Raw genomic sequence first — 27,387 nt, forward strand, 5'->3', positions numbered from 1 at the left:
CTTATATCTATGTAAATGAGTATGATTTAAAATCATGCTAACATTTGGAGTAAGCAAAGTTAATCGTCTCAATGTACAAGGCCCTCCCCTCCTGCCGGAAGGGAGTCCAGGCCAAGCTCTATCTCCACATATCAAAAACACTCCCGGAGGCAGTTTTCGAGGTTCTGCAACTCCTAGGGATTTATTAGTGGCTGTTTTGTTACACCAGAGAGATGCATTTTTAAACAAAGGTTTTTCGGGAGTTACGTCTTGTCCTTCTGTTTCATAAGGAGGCTTAAAGTAAATACACTTTGGGGTTCCCACACTTCCTAAAATGTATAATTTCTGGGGTTCATTGGGCTGCCTTAGGCAGTAAGTCCTTCCATTTGTCCCAATTTTCTACGCATCGTTCTGTAGTGCTACAGAGGCGCCCACATGACTCTGTAGTATTACAGGCCCGATTGCGGGTGGCCGATCTGGAACTATTGACACCCTGGAGCACCACTGCACTATTCTTTAACGGTACTCCTACAAAGCATGTATGAAAAGGCTGTTCAGGTAATGCCAATGACACACAAAAAGAGGTTTGGTTAATAGCTTTAGCCAGTGTCACCCAAACATTCTTACTGTCCCACGGTGTTAAACGATGTGGATCAATCACCAGTGTCACTGTCACGCTGCTTACTACAGTCAGTGTGTTCCATATCAATCTCAGCATAAGGTTTCATCCATTTAGTTGGAATCCACTTTGGCCCATTTTCTGTAATGACACAAGCATAACCTCAGCCCCACGTTATTACTTTAAAAGGTCCCTCCCATTGCTGATGCTCAATATTTTTAACTCAGACTTTCCACCCATTATCAATATTTTGAATCCCACTATTCATTGTTTGAAAATGCCGAACTACAGGGGGAACAACTGACTCTCCACGCAGAGTCAAAAAATTCATCACATATATTGCTTTCATGAGTCTATTTGAAGGAGGTTCCCCTAATTCCCCCAGTTTTTGTTTTTCCAAAAAATCTTTTAATACTTTATGAGTACGTTCGATTATAGCTTGATCTGTGGGAGAATGAGGAATGCCGGTAATATGAGTAACTCCCCATTGTTGAAAAAATTCCTGAGTCCATTGTGCTATAAAACATGGTCCGTTATCTGTTTTTATCTGGGCCGGGACACCCATTACTGCAAATGTTTGTCGCAAGTGTGTTTGTAGGTGTCGACTTGTTTCGCCTGCAAGTGCTGTGGCCCATATCATCAAGGAATATGTATCAACAGAAACATGAACATAACACAATTTTCCAAAAGTTGGTACATGAGTCACATCAGTTTGCCACAATTGTAGGGATCGCAGACCTCTAGGATTTACAGCGCCATCTCCGTGCCCAGATAATTTCTGGCACTCAGCACAGGACTGAATGATGGCTTTGGCATCTGCTATAGAAATTTGAAGCTGTTTGGCTAATACTTTCGCTGGCTGGTGGAAAAAACTATGAGCTCCACGTGCCTGTAGAAGTTTATTGGGGGGTGGCCCAGTCCATACAGCATTAGCTAGTAAATCAGCTCGTTTATTCCCTTCTGTGATCCATCCAGGCAAACTGGTGTGACTTCGCACATGCATTATATAATAACACTTTGTCCATTGGTTTAACAGAAATAGCAACATCTTAAATTTTTCAAACAATGTGATGTTATCAATTTCTTTCAAATAAGCCCGTCTCAAGCGTTTTACTACACCTACCACGTATAAAGAATCAGCAATAATATTGACTTCAACATCCTGCCACTTTTTAAATACTTCTATTACAGCTTGAAGTTCCACCACTTGGGGGGAGCCTCCACATGTGACAATGTGATTTTTCCATACCTGACCTTTTTTCCAAACTACTACTGCCTTTCCTGTTTTTCCACTGCCATCCGTAAATACTGTAGGACCATCGGTAGGTAACTCTGCACACAATTCTTTTTCTTCTAGTTGTATATTCTGTAGCAAGGTAAACATTTTGTGTGCAGGAAGATGAATATCTATCTTTCCTTCGAAATCTGTAAAAGCAATTTGTAAAGTTAGGCTATTCTGTAGACACCATTGTAAATATCCTTGAGTCAAAGGAACGACAATCTTGTGTGGTTCTTGTCCACAAATCTCAATAATCCGACGTCTCCCCTTTATAATTAATTCTGAAATCATTTCAATTTGAGAAAATATGGATTTTTGGGCCTGGTGAGCTAAAAAGATCCATTCTATTATTAACAAGTCTTTGTGACTCCCCTCCCATTGATATATGATCCCAAGGGGTTATTTTTCTTGGTTTAAAATGCTAAGATTAATGTCAAGATTTTCTTTAATCTTAAAAGCCTGACTCTGGGATATTATATCTGCTATCTGTTGCAATGCTTGTTTACCTTGAGGGGTCAATTGTCGAGGTGCCGTTAAGGTAGTGTCACCTTGTAACATTTCAAATAAAGGGGTCAGAAGTTCATTATCTATTCCCAACAGTGTTTGAACCCAATTGATAGTTTCCAGTAATTTTTGCACATCATTCGATGTTTCAATCTTGTCTGTAATTTCCAGTTTTTGTGGAACTATAGTTTTTTCTAAAATCTTCCAGCCTAAATATTTCCATGGTTGCATTTTTTGTACCTTTTCTGGTGCTATTTTTAAACCAAAATTAGACAATTGTGTAGTCAGTTCTTTGAGTTTTTTGGATAACTCTCTTTTCCCTGCTATCAAGATATCATCCATATAGTGATAAATAATCAAGTCTGGATTTTGTTGTCTAAACCCTTTTAGAGCTTGGGATACATAGGATTGGCATATGGTTGGAGAATTTTTCATTCCTTGTGGCAGAACTACCCAATGATAACGTTCCATGGGTTCCTGTTTGTTTATGGTGGGGATAGAAAAGGCAAATTTTTCCGCATCTTTCGGGTCTAAATATATTGTAAAGAAATAATCCTTTAAATCAATAATCAAAATGTTCCATCCTTGTGGAATCATAGTAGGCGTGGGTAACCCTAATTGAAGGGTTCCCATATTTTCCATTACCTCATTTATTTTTCTTAAATCATGCAACAGTCTCCATTTCCCAGATTTTTTTGGAATGACAAAAACTGGTGTATTCCAAGGGTTCGTGGTATTCACCAAGTGCCCTTGTTCCAATTGCTCCTGTACTAACTGTTTCAAGATGGTGACCTTAGATTCAGTCAGCGGCCATTGATCCACCCAAACCGGTTCCTCTGTTTTCCATTTCAGTTTTAGGCATGGTCGCCTGTCAATGGCCGTGTTGCGGAGGGACATCACACACAGACCAATGTGATCAAGTGAAGTCCATTTACTACCACGTTTGATGCAGTTATATACCTTATGCACTTGTGCACACGCCCTACACAATACTCTAATTGGTACAATACCCCGTTTCACGCGACACTATCTTATTCTCTATTGGCTGAGCAAGCTTCTTCACGAGGTGTCCAGCAGTCACTTATCTCATTCTTCAGCATCCAGGTGTTGTTTGTCAGGCTCTTCTTATCTTCCTTTTTCCCAGCGTACAAGGACACAGCGTCCTTGTCTGCTCCAGCGTTTTGTAAACTTATGCTTCGTTCCCACCTAACGGCTGGATTGCTCACATTCCTTTGCCCAGCCAAGAAATCCTCAACAATTCCCCCTTTTTGTTTTTGAGCAATCCAAGCTTGCCTAATAACTTGGGGTGCCATTTTTCCTTAACAAGCTGAACAAGGTAGAATTATTACAATAGCTAAAATCACAATAACTACAATAATGCCTGCAATTCTTTGAGCCAACCCGTTACCCCTAATGACCCAGACCATGAGGACCATGAGAAAGATGAACCATCCATACATTCTTGTGCCATCTTGCTCCACGAACTCAGCCCAGCAATCGGTAGGTGCCAGCATCCCGTGGGCGTCCCCACAGAGGCAACGATGGCCTCACCGTACACCAGCCTGATGCTCTTCGGAAAAAACCCGGTATCTATACATTTGCAGAGGAACGGGTTTTAGCACACGTGGCCAGCGGGTGCCAAAAAGTCCGCCTCGGTTGCAATCTATGACGCATGCGCTCGCTGGCCAGGCGCGCTGCACGAGTCATAGCCATCTTGTCTATTGGTTCATGGGCTTTATGATGCAGTAGCAATGCACAGAGAATCTTGACCTATTATGTTAGCCAAGGTGACCTATACATTAGTTTTCGACTGAGGTGGTATTCATATTGCCACACCATCTATGATGCTCCAGATGATGGTCGTGCAAATTCAACAGGAGTCCGTCGTGGGCCTGTAGCTGTGGAAACGCAATCAACCTCGTTCCCAGGTTATTAATGGAAATAGACCTTACCCCTAATTTTGGCTTTAACTAACTTTTACATTTACCCCACACTGTCTTCCCATAATCACACTATGTTTAACCAAATTATGCTTAGCACACTTTTTACCTAAAGCAAGTTCTATATACAATAAGGCACGCTGTTCTAAAAACCTCCCTGAAGGACTCAATGTCTGCTAGTCCTCTAAAGTGTAATACTCTATTAGTCAGAATCTGTTGGATCAGTGGCTCCAGCACCCGCCGGTGCCGTGCCAGTTGCTGCTGGGATGATTCCGGGTCCAGCATCACTGCGAAGCCATGGTTTGACCCACTTAGCCGGGATCCAGCGAAGGCCTCGATCTGTAAGCAGACACATATACCCTCTCCCAGTAAGTTTTACTTCTGCTGGTCCGCACCATTTCCCGGACTCTGGGTCCTTATACATTACCCTGATTCCTGTACTTTGTTGTGTCCTTTCTGCCTGTAAAAGAGCATGATGCACTACCATTCGTGGGTCTTTGTGATCACCTGTCAATCTAAGATAATTTAGCACAAATAAGGCTTTGGCCGATCATTCCTCTGGGAGTAAGCCCTGGGTTCCCCCCTTTTGTTTTTGCAGCATGCTCTTTAAGGTTTGTTGGCCCGTTCGACAATAGCCTGTCCTGTGGGAAGATGTGGAATACCCGTACCATGGTGAATTCCCCACACTTGTTGAAAACAATTCCCTGGAGGAGGCTCCCATGCCGCTGCAACCAATTGGTCAGCTCTGTCATTTCCCGTTTCTCATCTGCACGTGCGCTCGTACCCAAGAGTTCTACCAGAGGGTCCATATCGTCATTAGTGATACCGCAAAGATTCCGCACCCACTGGATATCTTCCACAAGCTTCTGAACATCATGTACCGTTGAAATTTCTAACATTGCCAGCATCTATGTGCCACCTCAAATACTTCCAAGGTGCTGCCTTTTGCACCTATTCAGGAGCAATTATTACTCCGCGATGGCTTAAGATGTCCTGCAAATGAGTTAAAAATTCATCCTGTGGCAAGTTCCTTCCCGCTATCAAAATGTAACTGAGGAAACTGCTTTCTTACAGGCTCTAATGCCCAGGCCACATATACCTGACACATCGTGGGGGAATTGCGCATTCATTGCGGTAACACGACCCAATGGTATCTCTTATAGGGCTCTGCCTTGTTAATCGATGGTACCGAAAAGGCAAACCGTTCAGCGTCATCTGGGTGCAAGGGAATGGTGAAAAAACAATCCTTTAGATCTATAATTAACAAATCCCATTCTTCTGGAAGCATAACTGGAGACGGCAAACCGGGCTGCAGGGCTCCCATACTGTGCATTACCGCATTCACAGCTCTGAGATCATGTAACAGTCTCCATTTCCCACTTTTCTTGGGAATGGTAAATATTGGTGTATTCCATGGACTAGTAGAAGGAACAACATGTCCCGCTCTCAGTTGGTCCTCAATTAACTCTTGTATTTTTAGCAGCTTTTCAGAATTTAGCGGCTACTGATCAATCCAAACAGGCTCATCTCTTTTCCAGCTAATTTTCAGGATTGGCTGCCCCTCAGTGACTGCTCCTAAAAAGGATGGGTCACTAACATTGCCTTCATTTGGCTCAATAAATCATGGCCTATGAGGCCAAACAATTCAGTTGGGGTAGTCATGACATACGGACGCGTCGTAACATTTTCACCGTCAGGGAACACAAATGTAATCGGCAGCTGACTTACTAAGGTGGCTTGTGTGCCCCCTATCCCTGCAATGCCAAAATTTGGATTGATCAATGGCCATGATGGAGGCCAAATATATCGTGAAATAATCGTAACATCAGCTCCTGTATCGATTGTCATCAGTTTCTTGACAATAACTCCGTCAGGCCCTTCCAATTGCACTACCTTTTCTGGTTTACCTTTTGTTATGTCCATGGCAAGGTATACCTGTGGTTTCCCTGTGGAGCCGAATCCACCATCTCCACGTTGTACTTCACCTGGGTTTGGAACACACGACCTGAATGGAACTAATTGTGCTATTCTGGTACCTTTAGGAATAGAAACAAGAGGGATTAAAACATGAATCATAATTTTCACAGTCCCACAAAAATCTGCATCAATAAGCCCTGGGACTACCAAAATTCCTTTTAGAGCTGTTGAAGATCGTCCCATCACAAATGCACTAAGCCCAAGCCCCAATGGTCCCTTTATGTTGCTATCCACCAAGTGTACCCCTGCATCCACCAATGTAATGTCTACTGCGGTTTCCACATCCACTCCGGAGCTCCCTGCAGTGGCAGATCTGGTGGTTGCGAGGCTGCCTGAGGGCTGGCAGCCCAGGTCCCTTGTGTTTGTGTCGTCGCGCGAGGGGCCTTCGCGGTCGGTGTAAAGTTTCCCTTCTTCCTATATTCTTGGTGGTATTGTCATCTTTCTTAGCAGAAGCTGTACATTTGCTCCTAATGTGGCCACGTTTGCCACAGTTAAAACACTTGACCAGGGGTGTCGTACTGGCCCTGTGCTTCTTTGTAGCTCCTTGTGGAGCTGCGACAACATAGGCTGTTTTCTGTGAGTCCACTGCTCGATCCATGTATTCTAGCATATCAACGACGGCTGCATTTTTCGGCAAATTACACAATGCTTTGCATGTCTTTTCATTAGCATTTTCGAAAGCGAGCATTTTGAACATGTTTTCTTTCATTTGCTCGGTCATGTCAGGGTGGTCATAGATTGCCCTATGCAATCTATTAATAAACTGTGCGAAAGGTTCATTATGCTCCTGTTTCACCTGAGTAAAAGTATGGTTTCGAATATTGTCTGGTATGGAAAGAAAAGCTTGATACGCCAAGATCTGTGATAGATGATGAACCTCAGTGATACATTGTAACTGAGCATTCCCTGATGCGAAGGGTCCAGTACCCATCAGCATCTGCGTGGTTACTCCCCATAAGGGATCTATTTGTTATCATGGTGTTGCTTGTTCCCGATCACAGAACGTCTCCCACTGCCAGAAAAACACTAACATTTGGGCGGGCTCCAAAACCAAATGTGCTAGCTGTTTAATATCTTGAGGTATTAGCGTATCAGAAGAAAAAATGAATTGCAGCATTTGTTGAGCTAACGCAGACTTAATTCCATACTGACTCACAGCATACCTTAATCTCTCAATGACCTTCCAGTCAAACGCTTCCCATTTTTTCTGTCCATTTAATGCAATAACTGGGAATGCTTGGAGCATAGTCCCTTCTATAATGGCATCTTTTATTACTCCCCTCCAATGTCTCTGCCTTTCTTCTGCAGCGGCTACTGCAGGCGGCTCCGCGTCTATCGCGGGCGCGGTTGGTTTCACCGTCTCTGGTTCCGAGAGGCGGGATGGATGAAAGGGCGGGGGCGGGGGCGCGGATGGTCCTGGCCGGGGGCCGGCAGCGGCTGGCGGCGGCCGCTCCATGGCCGGCTGACACGCGCCGCTGCAAGGCGGCGGAGGGGGGGGCGGAAAGGGAGGGGGGGAGGGGGGGGAGGGGAGGGGAGGGGGGAGGGGAGGAGGGAGGGGGCGGGAGGAGGGAGGGGGCGGGAGGGGAGGGGCTGGGGGAAGCGCCGGAGAGGGCGGTGAGAAGGGGGCGGGAGGGGGCGGTGGAGGGGGCGGGAGGGGAGGGGGGAGGTGCCGGAGGGGGGGGCGAGAAGGGGGCGGGAGGGGGAAGCGGGGCCGGTATACGGCGAGAATCTTCGTTCTCTTGCCCTCTCGGTTCATCCTTTCGGGAGGATGACCGTTTCTCCCTCACTTCTGGTTCTTCCGACCGTACCGTCAGTTTTTGTAACTGGTTCACCACCTCCCTCAGCTCTTCCATCGCACCACCCGATGGAGATGGTTCCCTCTCCCCCGCAATCTGTTTATCCGCATTAGTCACCCCCGACTCTGTCGGCTTCGGATCTGTCGGGCGACAATCGGCCCCCCCTAATTCCCCTGTTTCTTGCGGAGTAACAGACGGGGGAATTTTTTCGGCACCAACGGCCTGGCTGGGTATAGGCAAAGGCTGTGTCTGTGCAGGCGTCTCAGCGTTAACGGAGATGGATGTTAGGGGGGGTGGAGATAGTTGTGTAGAGAATATCCCCCCAACTCCAGCGGGGTGGGCTGACGCGGCAGCCGTGGAGGCAGCAGAGGGGGTCACCGCCGCGCAGACAGCGGCGGCTGCCTGCCGTTCCGCCCTCATTGTCTCCAGCATGTCTCGAATTACCTTCCAGTGCTCTGCATATTTTTTCATCTCCTTTACCTTACCCCCCCTGCAGCTAGTGGCGTCCCACAGCGCCTTGCCTATATTAAACCAGGTCGCTTCTTCAAAGGCAACATTTACACTCGGGATAAGTTCTTTCTTCCAGGCCCATAAAAGTAACCCCTTTAACACAGAATTATCGAATTTCAGTCTTCTCTCAGAGAGAAAATTACAAAGGAGCTTTAGGACTGCTTCCTGCTCTTTGTCCAACCCCATCTCCTTCTCCGACCGCTCACCTTATCAGGGCGAGATTCAAGCTTTCGCGCGTCTCCTCGTTTTCCCAGCTCAGGGCGAGATTCAAACTTACGCGCGTCCCAGCTCAGCTGAAGCTCATGCCGTCCTGCCGGGGCAGCAGGAACACTCTCGGCCGGCTCCTCCGCTCCCTCGTCGGTTCAGCTGCACCAGAAATTCTCGTAGAGATGATAAAGTGCTGATCTGAGGGTCCCTGTTCGGGCGCCAAATGTTGCAGAGGGACATCACACACAGACCAATGTGATCAAGTGAAGTCCATTTACTACCACATTTGATGCAGTTATATACCTTATGCACTTGTGCACACGCCCTACACAATACTCTAATTGGTACAATACCCCGTTTCACGCGACACTATCTTATTCTCTATTGGCTGAGCAAGCTTCTTCACGAGGTGTCCAGCAGTCACTTATCTCATTCTTCAGCATCCAGGTGTTGTTTGTCAGGCTCTTCTTATCTTCCTTTTTCCCAGCGTACAAGGACACAGCGTCCTTGTCTGCTCCAGCACTTTGTAAACTTATGCTTCGTTCCCACCTAACGGCTGGATTGCTCACATTCCTTTGCCCAGCCAAGAAATCCTCAACATGGCTGCACCACAAAATTGTCTCCTGCACTAAGCACACATCCTATTTGACTTAATGCATCCCTGCCTATCAGGTTCATAGGGATATTGGTTACATAAGGTTTGATATAAGAAACTGAATTTCGACAAATTAATTGAATCATATATTTGCTTTGTCGAGTTTTTGATAATCCTCCCACACCAAACAGTTCTGAATCCATCTCAGAAAGCTCCCAAGTGACAGGCCAGTCCTCCCACGACAGAACCGTTACATCTGCTCCAGTATCCACTAATGCTTGTAATTTTATTTTTTCTGGCCTGTTCTTTGCATTTTGTAACTCTACTGATATACTAGGTTTTGTTTTATTGATCTCCATTGACCACATAATTTGAGCTTCTAATCCCGTAGATCCAAAGCCTGCATTGCCACGCTGTTGATTAACCTTACATGGTACATTTGCTTTAAAAGGGACTAGCTGTGCAATTCTGCTTCATTCCTGTATCGATACTGGTGGAGACGGCGTCTAAACCATAGCATAAATGAGACCTGTGTAGTCCGCATCAATCACCCCGGGAAGCACAAAAATTCCTTGTAATGTTATACTAGACCGTCCCAACAACAAGGCACTAAGCCCATTACCTAATGGTCCTTGTGCATTTACTGGCACATGGTGTACCTGAGAGTTCCATAGTAGAATGGTTTCTATTGTTGAGACATCCACTCTGGTACTTCCAGCTGTTCGGGCTGGCAATTCTGCCAGACATCCTTCTTGGCGCCGTTCTGGGATCCTTTCGGAGCTGTTGGGGTCATCGCACCGCTCCTCGCACTCTTCTTGTAGTTTCCCGGCGATGGGGTACCTTGAGGTGGCAGAGCTACACCTTTCTTTGTGAAACAAGATCTACATTGGTTAGCATAATGTCTCCTTTTATGACAACGAGGGCATATATTAGGCCCAACTTCTACTTTGTTTTGCCCCTCTTTACACTGAAATTGTCTACATTTATAGCATTTCTTAACATTTTTTGTATACATTCGTATGGCTACAGCAAAAGTATTGGCCATTAATGTAGTTTTATGCTCCAAAGACCCAACTTTGTTACAGGCCTCTATCATATCTACTAGTGTCACTCTTCCTGGCATCGATTGTAGTATTTTTTTACAGTCCGCATTTGCATTTTCCACGGCCAATTTTATTATCAATGCTTCTTTTGCACCAGCATTATCTATTTGCTTTTCAATAGCATCTCGCAGACGATCAATAAAGGACATATAAGGTTCTATATTACCCTGCCTTATACTTGTAAATGATTGTTCTGGCTTTCCAGCTTCAGGCAAGGTTACCATTTCCTTCAGAGCTAAGGAGGCTGATTCTTGTAATGCTTCCACTGGTAGCCTTGCTTGCCTATTAACATCTGCAAAGTCACCAATCCCATCATTTGTGCAGTAGTGATCATATACTGCAGATCTCCTTCTGGGCGGTCCAAATTTCTTAGTGCCGCTAAATCACATAATTCTGCCCATTTCACCTTCCATAATAGACGCTGAGTCGGGGTTAAAATCATTGTAGCTAATTGTGTACAGTCAAAGTGTAGCGTTCGCCGCATATCAAGGTGCCGCGATTAGATCACTGATCACCCCCAGACCAGGGAAAGAGACAGATAACACACACAGTGTGAGTGCCAACTTCCGCCTTTTATTGCGCAGTCAATTCCTTTTATACTAACAAGGGTAGGTGGGATTACAGACACATCATAAGGCTGCGACTAACCCTCTAACTTTCCGTGACATCGCGAGATCTTCCGAACGCCGAACCCTACATCTCCCCCCTCTCTATGACGAGTTGGCCTCTATTGTTATGAACAATTCCACACCAAGAAATAACTATGTAAAGTACTATGAGTATAAACATATCTCTACAACTAAGTTGAAACACTCTATCTTAAACACCCGTAAATGTCCCATTTACCCTGCAGAGCAAAGAGCTCCTTTATAGAAATTCACACAGGAGGTAGATTGAAAGTTATACAGATACATCATGAGGCTTGGAAAGAATTACGTCTATTACTCTATAAAGTTTATCATTGGTGCACTGATATTAAGGCTTAATGTCTGAGGCACCTGGATTCCTGGCTGCGAGCTCTGACAGCCAGATCCCATAAAGGCACGTATTGATGGACTCTGAGAGGGACGTCGTCCAGATACACATCAGGGTCCCCCAGTTGGCTTTGCATCCACTGCCAGAAGTTTGTAGCAGATACCCAAGGTGTCACAAGCCAGGAAAGGATGACAGCAACCTGTAGGAAAAACACTCAAACACTATGAGGTTAAGGCAGGACGAATCATACGACTAGGAACCCATTTCAGTAGCCCTTCAGGTGTCTGTACACAGGCATACCCTCGCCCAAGACAACGCAACTCAAACGGCCCTTCCCATTGGTGCGTCTGAAAGTCACACACGCGGACCAACGGGTAGGGACCTTTCTCTTCCGTGTTCGTAAAGTGTCGTTGCGCCGCCGTCTCTTCCAAGTCCCCTCGAACTGTCTGATTTAATGAAGTTAACCCAGTTAACAGAAGACGCTGTGTACGGAGAGCAGGTGTGTTTTCCTGTAACCAGGAGGGCTCCTCCTGCTCCCCCTCCCTAAGCCGATCGAGTAAGGCCTTTAAAGTTCGATGTGCTCGTTCTACAATGGCCTGGCCGGTGCTATATGAGGGATGCCATGTTTACTTAACAAGCTGAACAAGGTAAAATTATTACAATAGCTAAAATCACAATAACTACAATAATGCCCATAATTCTTTGAGCCAACCCATTACCCCTAATGACCCAAACCATGAGGACTATGAGGAAGATGAACCATCCATACATTCTTGTGTCATCTTGCTCCACGAACTCAGCCCAGCAATCGGTAGGTGCCAGCTTTCCGTGGGCATCCCCACAGAGGCAACGATGGCCTCACCGTACACCAGCCCGATGCTCTTCGGAAAATCCCCGTATTTATACATTTGCAGAGGAACGGGTTTTGGCACACGTGGCCAGCGGGTGCCAAAAGTCTGCCTCGGTTGCAATCTATGACGCATGCGCTCGCTGGCCAGGCGCGCTGCACGAGTCATAGCCATCTTGTCTATTGGTTCATGGGCTTTATGATGCGGTTGCGGTGCACAGAGAATCTTGACCTGTTATGTTAACCAAGGTGACCTATACATTAGTTTTCGACTGAGGTGGTATTCATATTGCCACACCATCTATGATGCTCCAGATGATGATGGTCATGCAAATTCAACAGGAGTCCATCGTGGTCCTGCATCTGTGGAAACACAATCAACCTCGTTCCCAGGTTATTAATGGAAATAGACCTTACCCCTAATTTTGGCTTTAGCTAACTTTTACGTTTACCCCACACTGTCTTCCCGTAATCACACTATGTTTAATCAAATTATGCTTAACACACTTTTTACCTAAAGCAAGTTCTATATACAATAAGGCATGTTGTTCTAAAAACCTCTCTGAAGGACTCAATGTCTGCTGGTCCTCTAAGGTGTAATACTCTATTAGTCAGAATCTGTTGGATCAGTGGCTCCAGCACCCGCCGGTGCCATCCCAATTGCCATTGGGACAAAGTCTTCAATTTCTCAAGGACTTTCCAGTGAAACGCCTCCTTTTTTTTTTTTTTTTTATACTCTCCTCCAATGCCTCTCCCTCTCGTCTGCAGAGGCTACTGCAGGCGGCTCCGCGTCTATCGCGGGCGCAGTTGGTTTCACCGTCTCTGGTTCCGAGAGGCGGGATGGATTAAAGGACAGTGGCGGGGGGGCGGATGGTTCTGCCCGGGGGCCGGCCGCGGCCGCGCCTGGCGGCGGCCATTTCATGGCCGGCTGAGACGCGCCGCTGCAAGGTGGCGGAGGGGGGGGCGGAAAGGAAGGGAGGAGGGAGGGGGCGGAGGAAGCGCCGGAGGGGGTGCAGCTGACGGCTCAGCAGGCACAGGCTCAGGCAAAGGCTCAGGAGGCTCCGTCCGCTCTCCCGGCAAGGGCGCCTGATTTCCCCCGCGGGGGGGTGTTTCCTCCTCTGCCACAGTCTCCAACCCCCGCTGCCTCCCAGTTATCCCCTCCGCGGGTGGCCGTTCCTCCCACTCTCTCAACTAACGGTACAAATCTCCCTTAACGTCCCCGCCTGGATCCCAGTCCAAGAGGCACTCCCCCAAGTCCTTCCGAACCTCCCGCCGTAACTCCTCCCATGGACACCGCAGAGGGGGCTCGTCCGTCCCCGCTGGTACCGTCCCTACAGGAAAAACCTCCGTCTCTGCCGCACCCTCCGCGTCCACGCTCTCAGTCAGAGATGGACCGCTCTGTGAGCCCCGCTCCACAACCACCCACTCCGTCTGAGTTTGACTCACTGTCCCTGGGGGCACTGCCCCCCCTTGGTTTTGAGGCGGCGCTTCATCCGCAAACAAAACAGCTCGCGCCGCCGACCAACACTCCCCAGCTTTCCATCCTGCCGTAACTACCTCCTCCACTCTCCCCCACGCTTGTAATCGTTCCGCAGCTCCGCGCTCACCCGCAAGCGCCGACTGGAGCAACAGCTCCCGAATCTCTCCCCAATTTGGGGGACTTAATACTTCTTTGGGAGAGCCCATCCCTCCCCGGCGCAGCACCCATTGGATGCATTCGCCTGTGGGGCCCCTCCTAATCGTTCCGTGAGCACCCACCTCATCAGCCAACACTTTCAACACCTGAATCACTTGCGCAAGTTCCATCGTCGCCTAGTGCGACCGATCACGTCGGGGTCACCATTATGTAGCGTTCGCCGCATATCAAGGTGCCGCGATTAGATCACTGATCACCCCCAGACCAGGGAAAGAGACAGATAACACACACAGTGTGAGCGCCAACTTCCGCCTTTTATTGCGCAGTCAATTCCTTTTATACTAACAAGGGTAGGTGGGATTACAGACACATCATAAGGCTGCGACTAACCCTCTAACTTTCCGTGACATCGCGAGATCTTCCGAACGCCGAACCCTACATCAAAGCCCGTTAAAATTTGACCAGAAAATATATTCTCCAGTAATGCCTGACTAAATGGAGCAGACAGTCCATTAGCCATTACTGTTTTCCGTACTTTTATTAAATCCCAATTGAAAGGTTGCCACATGTTTGGGGCATTCTGCCTGACTAACTGGAAAAGCCACAGGATTTAGACCTTCGGTTAACATTTTATCATTTATGTCCTTCCATCGCTTTTTTATAGCTTCTCCTGGGGATGTATCTGCCTCATAGGGAGGTGCAGAGGGGATAGGTCTCTGCTCGAGAGGCAGGTTACTTAAAGGTTGATCGTTGCCTCCATTAATGACATCTCCCTTGGTGTTTAATTCCTCATCACTGTCCGAATTATTCACCACCTCGCCACACACACTTTTCTTTTTTTCTGGGGTATCTTCAATTGAAATTTTTGCAGTGGCAGCCACCTCCTTTTCTGCCTTAAGGGCTTTCAACGTTTCCAGCACCAATCTCCACGTAGTGGAGATTTTCTGAGCCTTCGCGTCCCCACGCGATACAAAGTCCCAAATTACTTTTCCCATTTCTTCCCAATTTTTAACTTCAAAGACTTCTACATTCGAAGTGGGGGCACCATGGTCCTTAAGCCACTTCAGCATCATATGTAAAGTATTTAAATCATACTTAATCCCTCTCACGGAGAGGATATGCGAAAGCATTCGTACAATTGCCCCTTCTTCCACAGACATCTGGGCACCCATTTTAATCCTTCTAGCCGCTCACCTTACTTCCAAACGAGCAGGGTGATTGATCTCCCAGGAGAAGGTTGTCCGCTCAGTCCAGCTGGCTAGACGATCGTTTGGCTAGAGTCTCCTCCGGACGTACTTCCAGCAATTCCAGCGTTTTCTTGGCCCGCAATCACGTCGGGGTCACAATTTGAGGAGATTGAAGTAGACAGATGCCTGTAAAGTTGAAAGCAGATGACCCTTTATTGCTAAAACACACACATACTTATATTCACATATTCTGCAAAGTCACTGTACACGCGCACAAGTATAAAATATGATTGGTTATATCAACTCTGTACACGCGCATAAACATAAGATATAATTGGTTATATCAACTTAAACATGTGAAGCTTGTCTCAGTCTAATTGGTTGAGATAAACTGTTGAATTGAGGTTTTTTGTGCCAAGTTCCCTTTATCGTGGAATGCACACCTGTGTTCTTCTAATTGACTTTATTATCATCTTTCTTTTTTTGTCTTCTTGTCTATTCTGTTCAAGGTCTTCTAAAGGCGTCTGCAATGCTCTTGCGACCAATGTTAGCTAAATATGTGTCCACACATGCACACACACATGCACAAATACACACATACACACACACGCATGCACATACACACGAACATACAGACACACGTACCTCCACATGCACTCACACACACAGAGCAACAACAAGAAGCTGCCAGCTCTGTTGAAGACAGGGGGTCCTGGGGACCTGGGGGTGCTGGGGGGGGGTTAGGGGGTCCAGGGAGACTTGGGCAGGTAAGCTCCTGGACATGCCACCTTGAGGCAGCCAAGCAACCCAGCCAGCCCTGCAGTGGGAAGCAGGGCCAGTGATGCTTTTCCCAGAACAGGTTATTTAATAAAGTATTTCAGCACCTAGCGAGTCATTAATTATGCCCCATCCTACAATGCTAATACTACTACTACTAATAATAATAAAAAAATATTTTACAGCATTCCACACCCCGCGCCCGCCCTCTCAGGCGTCACGCACCTCCCACCATCCCACCTTGCCCAAAGAGCCATAACATGGCCCCAGCCACCCACCCACTGCTGGGCTCCTGCTTCCAGACATGCTTCATCCTTGCCACCTGGAAACCCCTTGAGAATCAGAGGAATCCTTCCCCTGACTCTGTCCCCAGGAATCTGTTTTTTTCCCAGCCCAGGTGAAGCCATTCCCAGGCGGTTTCTCACTGAGGGTGACCATCCCCAAGCTCTGTGTGCCAGCATCTTCTCGGCATGGCATCCCAGAGCTCCTGCTTTCCTAGGAGGCGCAGATGGATGGCAAGCTGGCATTAATGCACCCCTGGGGAAATCCCACATCAACAGCAGCTATCCAGACACCACCATCAAAATACAACAGTGGCATCTTACAAATGGCAAAACTCCCCAAAATAACATGCATACTTCCTTTAAAACATCTACATTGCACTACAGAAGCCAAGACACAGCCCCCAGCTGCTGTCACATAGACAGCTAAGCCACCCAAATACCTGATGCTGTGTCCTATACAGTCAACCCCAAACCCCTGAAGATCCGTGGCCACCAACCCCAGGGCAATAGCTACAACTCATCCCTTCGCTCCACGCAAAGGGAAACCACATGGGGGCACACAGCCTGCCACCCCACACTGTGACAAGCTGGTGTAGAATCATAGAATGGTTTGGGTTGGAAGGGACCTTTAAAGGTCATCTGGTCCAACCCCCCAGCAATGAGCAGGGACATCTTCAACTACATCAGGTTGCTCAGAGCCCTGTCCAACCTGACCTTGAATGTTTCCAGGGATGGGGCATCTACCACCTCTCTGGGCAACCTCTGCCAGTGTTTCACCCCCCTCATCATAAAAAAATTTCTTCCTTATATCTAGTCTGAATCTACCTTCTTTTAGTTTAAAACCATTACCCCTTATCCTATCACTACAGGCCCTATTAAAAAGCCTGTCCCCATCTTTAAGTACTGAAAGGCTGCAATAAAGTCTCTCCTGGAGCCTTCTCTTCTCCAGGCTAAACAACCCCAACTCTCTCAGCCTTTCCTCAGAGGAGAGGCATTCCAACCCTCTGATCATTTTTGTGGCCCTCCTCTGGACCCGCTCGAGCAGGTCCATGTCTTTCTTGTACTGAGGACTCCAGAGCTGGATCCAGCACTCCAGATGGGGCCTCACCAGAGTGGAGTAGAGGGACAGAATCACCTTGACTTTCTGGGCTGTGAGTGCACATTGCCAGCTCATGTCCAGTTTTTCATCCACCAGTACCCCCAAGTCCTTCTCTGCAGGGCTGCTCTCAATCCCTTCATCCCCCAACCTGTATCGATACCAGAAATGCCTCCCATGAGATAACAGCACTGGCGGGACCAACAGGCTGGGACTGAGTTTTTTCCCTGTCCCCATTGGGTTATTTCTGTTTCCATCTGTTCCTCACTTGGTTCATCTATGCTGGTGGAGCAGGGTTGTCCTTTCCCATGGGACGCAAGGAGAGCCAGTGGTGGTGTTGAACCACCAGTGGGGATCTCTGGTGTCCCAAAAAGGGGGAGTTGCAGAAGAAAAAGGGAGTTGCTACTCCCTACCATCCCTTTACGCTTAGCAAAACAAAAAGCCTACTGGTGATTTGCAGACATATTCCCGCATTTTTTTTTTGAGGGAACCCAAGTGCCTTTGGCCTGCTGAAGCTGTTTGCAAACAGTGTGCTAGATCCCAGCCCGGCAACCTCCAGCCTTTGAACCCGCTGAGCTGGTGGAGGGGCCGTCGGGAGCATGGGGAGGCACACGGCTGCTCAGCACTGCCTTTCCTGGGAGCATCTCAAAAACCTGAGCACCTCCAAACCTCAGCCCGCTGCGGTGCTGATGCCCTCAACCACGCAGCTCAAACCACTGTGCACAAGTGCACACCCGCATGCACGCCCACGTGCACACACACCCTCTGCTCCCACCTCAGGAACGCTGCTGGTATCACACACAGCTGATGAGAAGGGGCTGTGGTTGGACAGAGCTGCAGAGCAGGTTTAGCCATCAGGTTGACCCCAGCTCATGCTGCATCCACCCTCCCTCTGCACTGCCTCATCCCACCCCGGGGCCTTTCTGCAAACGCTACTGCTGCGGAAATGCTCCAGTCCCACGGTGGCTGTGGGGAGCTAAACCTCGAGCTAAAACCTCTGCATGTCCCCGGGCTCAGCATCACCCGTGGATGTCTCATACTTCCCCACAGGCAGAGCCAGCTACTGCCTGGGGCTTTCCCTACCAGACCTTTGCATCCATCTCTAACCCCCTTGGCCATGCCACGGCTGGTTTCTTTCCAAGCTCCCCCAAACCTGATCTCAGCAATAGTGCCTGGAGTGAGGCAGAAAGTCATGGTCCAGCCATGCAGGGACGTTGCCTGGCCGATCCCTCCCAGTAGCTTTACCCAGATTTGATGGGGTTTCTTGCTTCTCCTGGGAAGAGGGGGTTCTGTCCCACCCCAGCAGAATCTGCATTTCATTGTAGGATTAAATAGTTCCTCCCTTTGGTTTCTAAAGTACTTTCAAGTGTTTCAAATTCTCAAGTATTAATGCATGATAGAGTCATTCATAACTCCCAGACAAAAATAATCTGGTACACAGGGTAATGACACAAGAAAGTACTCCTGTAATGTTTGACTATCCATCCCAAGTATGGCCATATCGCAGAAACACGTAGCTAACAAGCAATCTTCACGATGGCCAAGAAGTGGGGGACCTCATCAGGGCAAAGAAATAGGCTAAAGGAGATGTTTGTAGCCATTGAAGCTTTAAACAAAACCTCAAGGGCTTCACCCCCAGATTCAGGCAGGCACCCAGCAAGTTCCTGGCAGCCACCAAAAGAAAAAAGGTCCCAAGAGAGCTGGAGCTCAGCTCCTTGACCATGGGATGGGGTCAGAGGGATGCCAAGGTCCCTCCCAGCGCTTGGGGACCACCCAGGCAACGCAGCACCATGTTGATTAAAATGAGCCTTAATCATCACTTGTTGCTTGGATGGATGATGGTTCATTAAGTCTCACCTGTCTGCATGGGGATGAAGCAGCCACTTTGCATCCCCCCACCAGCAGCACCAGCAGCTCTGAGGCTTTACAAGGGAAAAGCCAGGGTTCACGGGATGGTACGACAGTCAGAACCCTCCTCAGTGGGTCATATGCTGGGAGGGTGTGTTATACACTCATCCTTAGGCAAAAAAAAAAAAAAAGCCTAAAAGGTCAAAAATTCAAAGAGAACTAAACCAATCCATACATATAGGTCAGGGGCAGAGAGGGAGAGACTGATTTTGACTGTCCAAAGTCAGTGGCTCTGGCAGCTTTATCTCAAAACTGTGGTGACCTGAATTACACAAAGAGAACTAATGGGAAGTTGATACGTTTCGTAACATGCTAGCAATATTTTGTCTCCTTTTAAATTGCCAATTTGCTTTTTGCATAGATTGTTTTGTATACCTTGTTTTTATTTTCCAGTTGCTTTTGTTTGTTTTCTGTGACAGGCTAGAGAGTGAATTTATCTGATTTCCCAGCTGTTGCTGTGGGCTTTACACATAGCAACAAGGAGGAGAAACCCTTTTCTTTTTTTTCTGATAATAAGAAACAACCTGCAGCCTCCAAAATTCACATTAGGGACACTGAGAGAGGGGGGAAAGCTCTGCCCCCTTTCCTCTTGCAGTCATGCCATGTTTTATCAGCGATGGTTGGTTTGCCTTGTCTGTCCCACCAAAGCAGCCCTCGGTAATCTCCCCGCAGCAGATTAGTGCTCTGTTTTCCTCCCCCCAAAATAAAAATTCAATCTCCAGGGCAGGTCCTGAAACTAGATGGAGAGAGCCAGGAATATGCAAATGTGGTATTTATTTATTCATGGCTTAAACCTCCAATTGCCAAACCGCCTGGCAGTGTGAGCGCCCTCTGCTTCAGCCAAACCCGACCTGTGTGGCACTGGGCAAATGTCAGCAGAGGTGATGATGATGATGACTTGATTAATTGAAATCTTCAAGCACACCTGGCTCAGATTTAACAGCTCCGGCCCTTTTTTTTTTATTTGTCCCAGCCCCCCATCCCAATGACTCAAGACAGGTATGGTCCATCCTTGTTACAGATGCACAACTAACCAAATCCAACAGGTGTTAATACTCAGATTTATTCTTCAGCAAAAGTTAGTTAGAAGTCCAGTAACATTTTATAAAACCACAGGCTCAATGATGTAAAGAGAATTAATACTACACGGCCGACTTAAGAATCCCCAAGAGTTAAAGTGATGGCTCAAAATGCGCATATCACTCACCTAAAAGCTGAGGGCTCTCTCCCTTGAGGAGTTACCTTGGGCGGTGCCCTGACCCAAGGAGGAGTCCCCAACTGCAGACCCACTGCTCCGAGGAAGACTGCCAACATGTCCTCCGGCAGGACCCCATTTATACCCCTGTCGAATCTGACCTGTGGTCATTTAATTCTATTGGCTAGGAGGGTCACCTCGGTGTACCTGGCGCATCTTAATTGGCCAGTTCAAATTTCAACCTGCAGCCTCCAGGGTTTCCTTCCCCTTCTCCCTTCCTGGAGAAGTTTTGTTTCCTGCTGGCAGGATGGGGGGGGGAAACATACTGCCACAATCCACCCCGTGACCACAGTCATGATTCGACTGGTTTCTTTGGAGTGGTGGTACAGTCACCTCTTGCCTCCAAAGTTAACAGGGGGGTGGTGCAGTTTGGTGAATTTGACGCTCATCGTGGGTCATCATTCCCTTCTGGTCTAGAATTAAAGTGGAATATCGAACACAGGAATATTCAGTGTATGGACAGTTTAAAGGAGTATACTTAACCATTAGTACAAGCTTCACTACCAAGCATTTGATAGAACTTATTGCAATATAGATTACAGTAATCATAACTACAAGCATTATTAAAAATATTAGAGAAGGCTGGTCGCCCACCCCATGAAAGAAAATCTGAACATATCAAAACTTTTCCCAACCAGTTGGTCCCTGGTGCAGAAGCAATTGTCTCCGAGTCTCTTGCCGTATTCTCTCGTTGATTTAGTCTTGAAGCCATATTGACACATTTGGAGTGAACACAGCAGTTGTCCATTGACATGTGTAGGGTTCGGAAGATCTCGCGATGTCACGGAAAGACGGAGGGTTAGTCGCAGCCCTATGATGTATCTGTAATCCCGCCTACCCTTGTTAGTATAAAAGGAATTAACTGCGCAATAAAAGGCGGAAGTTGGCGCTCACACTGTGTGTGTTATCTGTCTCTTCCCCTGGTCCGGGCCGACCAGTGATCTAATCATGGCACCTTGATATGTAGCGAACGCTACATAATGGTGACCCCGACGTGATCGGTCGCACTAGGCGACGATGAAGCTTGCGCAAGTGATTGAGGTATTGAAGGTGTTGGCTGATGAGGTGGGTGCCCGCGGAACGATAGGGAGGGGCCCCACGGGCGAATGCATCCTATGGATGTGGCGCCGGGGAGGCGTTTGGATCTCCTAGAGAAGTTTTAAGCCCCCCAAAATGGGGAGAGATTCGGGAGTTGTTGCTCCAATCTGCGCTCGGGGGCGAGCGCGGAGCTGCAGAACGATTACAAACTTGGGGAAAAGTGGAGAGGGTGGTTACGGAAGGACAGAAAGCTGGGGCGTGCTAGTTGGCGGCGCGAGCCGCTTTGTTTGCGGATGAGGCGCCGCCTCAGGAACAACGGGAGACAGTGCCCCCAGGGACAGTAAGTCAAACTCAGACGGAGTGGGCGGCTGTGGAGCGGGGCTCACAGAGCGGTCCATCTCCGATTGAGGACATGGACGCGGAGGGTACGGCAGAGACGGAGGTTTTTCCTGTAGGGACGGCACCAGCGGGGACGGATGTGCCCCCTCCGCAGTGTCCATGGGGGGGGGTTGCGGCGGGTGGTTCGGGGGGACTCGGGGGAGTGCCTCTTGGACTGGGTTCCAGGCCGGGATGTCGGGGGAGATTTATACCGTCAGTTGAGAGAGTGGGAGGAACGGCCACCCGCGGAGGGGATAACTGGGAGGCAGCGGGGGTTGGAGACTGTGGCAGAGGAGGAAACACCCCCCCGCGGGGGGAAATCAAGCGCCCTTGCCGGGAGAGCGGACTGAGCCTCCTAAGCCTGTGCCTGCTGAGCCGTCAGCTGCACCCCCTCCGCCCACTTGCAGCGGTGCGTGTCAGCCGGCCATGGAATGGCCGCCGCCGGCCCCTGGGCAGAACCATCCGCCCCCCCGCCACCGTCCTTTAATCCATCCCGCCTCTCAGAACCAAAGACGGTGAAACCAACTGCGCCCGCGATAGACGCGGAGCCGCCTGCAGTAGCCGCTGCGGACGAGAGGGAGAGGCATTGGAGGGGAGTTAAAAAAAAAAAAAAAAAAAAAGGAGGCGTTTGACTGGAAGGTCATTGAGAAATTAAAGAATGCTGTGAGTCAGTACGGAATCCGCTTACTGATAAAGCCAGTAAGAAACCCTCGGTCAAGTGTTTTAATTGTGGTAAACTTGGACACATCAAGAGCCAATGTAGAGTTTCTGCTAACAAAAAGATGGTGCAACAGTTGTAAGAAAGATAACCATACCACCAAAAATGCAGGAAGAAGGGAAACTTTACACCGAGCACCAAGGCCCCTCATGCGATGAAACAAAAGCAAGGGGTTTGGGCTGCCAGCCCTCGGGCAGCCTCGCAACTACCAGATCCGCCACTGCAGGAAGCTCTGGAGTGGACGGGGAAACCGCAATACACATTCAACATAAAGGGACCATTGGGGTTTGGGCTTAGTGCATTTTTAATGGGGCGATCTTCAACAGCTCTAAAAGGAATTCTGGTAGTCCTAGGGCTTATTGAAGCAGATTATTGTGGGACTGTGAAAATTATGATTCATGTTTTAATCCCTCCTGTTTCTATTCCTAAAGGTACCAGAATGGCACAATTAGTTCCATTCAGGTCGTGTGTTCCGAACCCAGGTGAAGTACAACGTGGAGATGGTGGATTCAGCTCCGCAGGGAAACCACAGGTCTCAGAGCTGTGAATGCAGTGATGCACAGTATGGGAGCCCTGCAGCTGGGTTTGCCGTCTCCAGTTATGCTTCCAGAAGAATGGGATTTGTTAATTATAGATCTAAAGGATTGTTTTTTCACCATTCCCTTGCACCCAGATGACGCTGAACGGTTTGCCTTTTTGGTACCATCGATTAACAAGGCAGAGCCCTATAAGAGGTACCATTGGGTCGTGTTACCGCAAGGAATGCGCAATTCCCCCACGATGTGTCAGGTGTATGTGGCCTGGGCATTAGAGCCTGTAAGAAAGCAGTTTCCTCAGTTAATTATTTATCATTATATGGATGACATTTTGATAGCGGGAAGGAACTTGCCACAGGATGAAATTTTAACTCAGTTGCAGGACATCTTAAGCCATCGCGGAGTAATAATTGCTCCTGAATAGGTGCAAAAGGCAGCACCTTGGAAGTATTTGAGGTGGCACATAGATGCTAACAATGTTAGAAATTTCAATGGTACATGATGTCTGGAAGCTTGTGGGAGATATCCAGTGGGTGCGGAATCTTTGTGGTATCACTAATAACGATATGGCCCCTCTGGTAGAACTCTTGGGTACGAGCGCACGTGCAGATTGATACCTATCCTGCTGCCATGTGGGCCACGGTACAAACTGGAGAAAAGGCCTTACATATTGAATGACATCTTCACACTTCTTTTGCAGTGCTGGGTGTGCCTAAAGAGATTAAGTGTGTTAAGCATAATTTGATTAAACATAGTGTGATTACGGGAAGACAGTGTGGGGTAAACGTAAAAGTTAGTTTAAGCCAAAATTAGGGGTAAGGTCTATTTCCATTAATAACCTGGGAACGAGGTTGATTGTGTTTCCACAGATACAGGCCCACGATGGACTCCTGTTGAATTTGCACGACCATCATCATCTGGAGCATCATAGATGGTGTGGCAATATGAAAGCACCTCAGTCAAAAACTAATGTATAGGTCACCTTGGTTAACATAACAGGTCAAGATTCTCTGTGCACCGCAACCGCATCATAAAGCCCACAAACCAATAGACAAGATGGCTATGACTCGTGCAGCGCGCCTGGCCAGCGAGCGCATGCGTCATAGATTGCAACCGAGGCAGACTTTTGGCACCCGCTGGCCACGTGTGCCAAAACCCGTTCCTCTGCAAATGTATAAATACCGGGATTTTCCGAAGAGCATCGGGCTGGTGTACGGTGAGGCCATCGTTGCCTCTGTGGGGATGCCCACGGAAAGCTGGCACCTACCGATTGCTGGGCTGAGTTCGCGGAGCAAGATGACACAAGAATGTATGGATGGTTCATCTTCCTCATAGTCCTCATGGTTTGGGTCATTAGGGGTAATGGGTTGGCTCAAAGAATTATGGGCATTATTGTAGTTATTGTGATTTTAGCTATTGTAATAATTTTACCTTGTTCAGCTTGTTAAGTAAACATGGCATCCCTCATATAGCACCGGCCAGGCCATTGTAGAACGAGCACATCAAACTTTAAAGGCCTTACTCGATCGGCTTAGGGAGGGGGAGCAGGAGGAGCCCTCCTGGTTACAGGAAAACACACCTGCTCTCCGTACACAGTGTCTTCTGTTAACTGGGTTAACTTCATTAAATCAGACAGTTCGAGGGGATCTGGAAGAGACGGTGGCGCAACGACACTTTACGAACACGGAAGAGAAAGGTCCCTACCCATTGGTCCGCGTACGTGACTTTCAGACACGCCAATGGGAAGGGCCATTTTAGTTGCGTTGTCTTGGGCGAGGGTATGCCTGTGTACAGACACCTGAAGGGCTACTGAAATGGGTTCCTAGTCGTATGATTCGTCCTGCCTTAACCTCATAGTGTTTGAGTGTTTTTCCTACAGGTTGCTGTCATCCTTTCCTGGCTTGTGACACCTTGGGTATCTGCTACAAACTTCTGGCAGTGGATGCAAAGCCAACTGGGGGACCCTGATGTGTATCCGGACGACGTCCCTCTCAGAGTCCATCAATACGTGCCTTTATGGGATCTGGCTATCAGAGCTCGCAGCCAGGAATCCAGGTGCCTCAGACATTAAGCCTTAACATCAGTGCACCAATGATAAACTTTATAGAGTAATAGAAGTAATTCTTTCCAAGCCTCATGATGTAGCTGTATAACTTTCAATCTACCTCCTGTGTGAATTTCTATAAAGGAGCTCTTTGCTCTGCAGGGTAAATGGGACATTTACGGGTGTTTAAGATAGAGTGTTTCAACTTAGTTGTAGAAATATGTTTATACTCATAATACTTTACTTAGTTATTTCTTGGTGTGGAATTGTTCATAACAATAGAGGCCAACTCGTCATAGAGAGGGGGGAGATGTAGGGTTCGGCGTTCGGAAGATCTCGCGATGTCACGGAAAGTTAGAGGGTTAGTCGCAGCCTTATGATGTGTCTGTAATCCCACCTACCCTTGTTAGTATAAAAGGAATTGACTGCGCAATAAAAGGCGGAAGTTGGCGCTCACACTGTGTGTGTTATCTGTCTCTTTCCCTGGTCCGGGCCAACCAGTGATCTAATCGCGGCACCTTGATATGCGGTGAACGCTACAACCGGGGACTAAACTGTTAGAATGGGGCAGCAATTAACTAAGGAAGAGGAGACAATTTTGTCTACCTGGAAAGCCCTATTAAAAAGAAAATCCTGAGAAGGATTTCATTATGGTGTAAGACCCAAGGCTTTCCAGCCACAACACTTACTGCATTTAGTGTGGGTGCATGGCAATCTGTGGCCTTGAAAATGTTTGATGAGATCTCTAAAGGGCAGAAAGAGCTGTGCGAGTTGGCAGTCATATGGCGTTTATTAACTGAGACTCTGAAAGAATGGAAAGCAGAATGTGATGCGAAAGATCAGCAAAAGAAAGATGAGAAATCAGAAAATGTTAGCAATGAAAAAGCTTCTGCTCAAGTTGGAGCATCGGCCGATGCTGCAATCTTAGCAATTGCGGGCAGAAAACCCCTCACGAGCAAAATCAGATCATACCCTTATCCACCTCCTCCTCCTACGCCATTAATTCCTTTACCAGGCGATGAGGGGCCCTCCTCACCTACTGGTGCGGCAGCGGAAGGGGTGACTCCATCAGCCCCCCCCCCGAGGAGAAAAATGTAGCGATTAACACCGAGCCGGAAAGTGTGGGCCATACTGAAATTGAGGGCCGAAAGGACGGTGAGAGTCAAACTGAATGTGAGGGCCGAATGGAAAGTGAGAGCCAAAATGAAACTGAGGCAGAAAAATCTCTAATCAATGCTATGCGATCTCTACAGCTCGCAGATAAAACCATACCGAAAGAACCCCTGCCATGGACTCTCCCTCCATCCACAATAACAGTAGTCCCGAGATCCCCTGATCAATTCTGGGAGGGAGTTAGAAAATATGCTGCCAATTCTGGCAACTGGGATCTAGTAGAACGCCTCAGCCTGTGCTCTCTAACACCAGCGTTTCTAAAGCCTCTAGATAACGCAGCAGGGGGTCCTGGTACATTTCCTGTTTTCAAAGCTGCTCCAGGCACAAACCGGCATGATGAGCACAATCCAATCGGCTGGAGAGTAGTGCAGGATTTGCAGAATAAAGTACAAAAATTTGGAATCAATTCTCCTGAGGTGATGCAACTTATTCCTATAATCAGCACAGATCTGCTGTGTCCATATGACATTATGCATCTGGCACAAGTGCTGTTTCAGCCCGTACAATTGCAAGTATTTCAATCCACTTGGAGGCAGATGGCACGCGCAGCAGCGCTGCAAAATTCACAACTGCCACAGGATGACCTGAGATTAGGCCTTGGAGAGGATGCTTTGCTTGGTGAAGGGCCATTTAGTAACCCTCAGCTGCAGGCTACATGGCCTCTGATGGCTCTCAAACAAGCACAAAATATAGGCCTTATGGCAATAAAGCAAACCATGGACATGGCAGCTCCGAAGCAAAAATATGCCACTATCTGCCAAGGCCCCACAGAACCCTTTTTACAGTTTGTAGAAAAAATATCTGCCGCACTGGAAAAACAGGTAGAAGATGAGGTCTTAAGGCAAATGCTATGCAAACAGTTGGCAAAGGATAATGCTAATGAGGACTGTCAAAAGATCATACAGGCTTTACCAGGAGATCCTTCTGTCCCCGACATGGTAGCTGCATGTTCTAAAGTTGGGACACTGGAACACACGGTGACCACCATAGCCAATGCTATGAGAAATTCTGGAAAGTGTTTTGGGT

The 27,387-nt window shown here is 47.8% G+C and overlaps 2 long non-coding RNA genes across 2 annotated transcripts in view; one reads left to right on the forward strand and one right to left on the reverse strand.

Annotated features, from left to right (window-relative positions):
* The window catches only part of LOC138683505 (uncharacterized), a 145,072-nt gene that overhangs the window by 51,706 nt on the left and 65,979 nt on the right, over window positions 1-27,387 (forward strand). Inside the window, exon 2 of the long non-coding RNA XR_011323013.1 lies at window positions 22,488-22,603. This is a non-coding gene — a long non-coding RNA (uncharacterized lncRNA). The remainder of the gene's footprint in view (window positions 1-22,487; window positions 22,604-27,387) is intronic.
* On the reverse strand, window positions 1,929-15,328 carry LOC138683502 (uncharacterized). Its single transcript, XR_011323010.1, has 3 exons — window positions 15,162-15,328; window positions 10,066-10,271; window positions 1,929-2,023 (listed from the first exon to the last, which is right to left on the reverse strand). It is a non-coding gene; the product is annotated as an uncharacterized lncRNA (long non-coding RNA).

Source organism: Haliaeetus albicilla, chromosome W (assembly GCF_947461875.1).
Source record: "Haliaeetus albicilla chromosome W, bHalAlb1.1, whole genome shotgun sequence".
NCBI lineage: Eukaryota > Metazoa > Chordata > Aves > Accipitriformes > Accipitridae > Haliaeetus > Haliaeetus albicilla.